This window comes from Fopius arisanus, unplaced genomic scaffold (assembly GCF_000806365.1).
Source record: "Fopius arisanus strain USDA-PBARC FA_bdor unplaced genomic scaffold, ASM80636v1 scaffold00050, whole genome shotgun sequence".
Taxonomy (NCBI): domain Eukaryota; kingdom Metazoa; phylum Arthropoda; class Insecta; order Hymenoptera; family Braconidae; genus Fopius; species Fopius arisanus.
In genome coordinates, this window is record NW_011887789.1 from 722,186 (window position 1) to 724,926 (window position 2,741).

General features: G+C 40.6%; 1 protein-coding gene across 1 annotated transcript in view; it reads left to right on the forward strand.

Moving 5' to 3' along the window:
* Window positions 1-305: 305 nt before the first annotated feature.
* The window catches only part of sano (serrano), a 52,245-nt gene continuing 49,809 nt past the window's right edge, over window positions 306-2,741 (forward strand). Inside the window, exon 1 of the mRNA XM_011306929.1 lies at window positions 306-531. The gene's annotated coding sequence lies outside the window, so the exon portion shown is untranslated. The remainder of the gene's footprint in view (window positions 532-2,741) is intronic.

The following is a 2,741-nucleotide window of genomic DNA, read 5'->3' on the forward strand; positions in this document are numbered from 1 at the left end:
GATTGTGGAAAAACTGAAATGCTGAATAATCGATTTTTACGGTTTTCGATTATCGATTTTTTGGCCATTCCATTTTATTCCGGTGCTGGCCAATGACTGATATTTTTTTGTTATCACAAAATTAATCCGACAATTGTTTAGGGAATTAGAGATGGAGTGGGGTGGTAGGTGTATGGGTGGTGGTGGCGGTGCGGGAGGAGGAGGTGGGGGCCCGAGTGATGCCGACTGGAGGCGAAAGTGGCCGAGGATGGGCGAAGAGCCGGTGGTGTTTTTACCTGCGGCCGAGTTCCTCTCAGTGTCGCGTCAGTCCTCGATGAAATTGCTCACTCCTCCCGGTCAATTCCAGTACAAAGAAAAACAAACATAAACTCTCAACCCCGACGTAACACCTGTGACACACCAATGGCATTGCCCCAGTGATAAATAATAAAAAATAGCGCAAGTGGTGAATGAAAAAAAGCATCGGTTGTCCGTGTGATCTCGTACTTTTGGAGCTCCTGGTGCTGGTCCCGGTGACGGAGGTACATCACGGTGAGTCAATCACAGATTCAGTAATAACTTTTTAAGTCTTTTAACCCCCGAGTCGTTGGGGCAATTGAAAAAATATATAAATAAAAAGGGAGAGGTGCCAGGAGAATTGGTCGTGGGGTAAACTTGTTTCCAGTGCTAGCGCGGCACCGGTTTCCCGAGAATTCACTGACCGCCATCCTTGGGATGTAAAAAAAAAATTTAAAAAAAGGGGATACATGAAAAGCTCCTAGAATCGAGTGAACCTTTTTATTTGGACATTGTTCTTATATTATTATGCGGTTCACGGTGATGGGGAGGCGGCAAAAAATCCCTCCGTCGTTCGAATAGGGGATTCTCTACATGGTTTACGTACTTTTGACATTCGAGACGGTGGTTCAAGGACGGTGACGTGCTAGAGGTCTGTGCACTTCAATGTTCTCTCGATATAAATGCACATACGATACCATATGAGATTTGCCATTTTTACCCATTTTTAATGGCCAATTTTTATGAGATCGATCAGCTCACATTTGGGGAAACCAGTGAGCAGGATTCCGAGGTCACATTATTTTTGTCAGTACCCTCTAAAATTTGACAGGATACCAGCAATTCTCCAACTCTCGACGTAATCCTCTTGAGGTTGAGAAAAATTACAGCTAGACTGCCATAACGAGATACGAATAAAAACGTTGAGTGAACGTTCCTCTTCCAAGAGCAGCTAGATATTTCATATTTAATTGAATATTCAATTAATATTGAAATGGCCTGTCGTTGTAAGAAATTTCGAGCATTTCCTTACAAATAAATTCCAATGTTTCGCTCAGGATTTTAAATCCAGAAATCACTTCCAGTGGGGATGAAGTTTCCACTGTTTTTAGAGGATCTCGGGGAAATTCTGGTCAAATGACATTTTCACTGGAATTTTCAAGGGATTTCGTCACGAAAAAATGGCGATTTGAGTGGGAAAGCAGATTTTCCTCGGAATACCTCCACAAAGGATGATTAATCCCTCGTACCCCGTCCACTCGAATATTCGATTTTAATTGGGAACGAATCAGTTATACTTTGACATGATAATTGGATCGAGTGGGAATTATTACAGGTCAGCGCTCTCATTGGAAACATGTATTTCACTCCGATAAACACAAATGAAAGGCGGTGGTTAAGTCTGAGTTTTCCCTACCTTTTTCCATGGCAATTGGCCAGTTTCTTTTTTGCTTTATTGTTTATAGGCGATAATTAATTTGATTCGAGTGAGTGTTGACACACTGGAGTTATTCCTTATCGAGCCGTTTGTAAACCGATCATCGCTCGTTTTTCACGGCTGGCAAGCACTCCATTTGCTCGATTGTATTTTTCATTCCGGATGTACGGCAGAAAAGATTTCTTATTTTCATAAAAAAGTCACTTGAGTGTAGAAATCCATGTTTATTCATCGCCAAGTTCAGGAAAAAGTCCCGGAGCTCGGGATTGAAAATTCAATTGTCATCATTAATCATGAATTCTAAAGAAAAATGCGAATTCGTTTTTTGAATTGAAAAAAAAAAATCTATCAGTGTAACAGTGAATTTTCCGCTGTAATTTTCAGGATCCGAGAGCAAACCATCGGATCAATTACCCCTGGATTGCACTACGGATTAACCTCTTTCCCAACAAACGATAATTTTTTACGAGTGTGGTCACCTAATGTCTCAATTTTTTATTCACTCAGAATCAGCATCTTGCATCACTAATCGTTGAGTTTCAGAAGCAGACGTTGATAATCAATAATTGGTTTTGTGCAATCACGTGGAATGAAATGGAAGATGCATTAACTGATTTTAAGCCGTTGGAATGAATAAAAAAAGGTCCTAAAAAGGGAGAGGGGGGAAGAAAAAAAAATGGTAGGTTCTGCTCTAATTCGATTGCAAGGGTCTCTTATTTCTCGCTGTTCAAATTGATTGTCGTCCTCGGTAAAAAGGAATACAATGGTACTATTGGTTGATGGAGGTAAAAAGGCCGGACACTTCTTTCCTGAGAGTTTGTTCTCTCCATTTTCTCCTTCTTGGCCTCAAGAAGTCACTTTTTTTATCTCTTGGCTTTTTTGTAGCTCCCCATTCCCTCGTTCTTGAAATATTAATTGATATGTTTTCCGGTTTTTTGGTGTCGACTTTCCATTCATCCGGGAGTTAACGCTCAGAAATTAGTCGAAGTGAACCGAAGAAAGTTGTCAGGAATTGATTAATTAACCT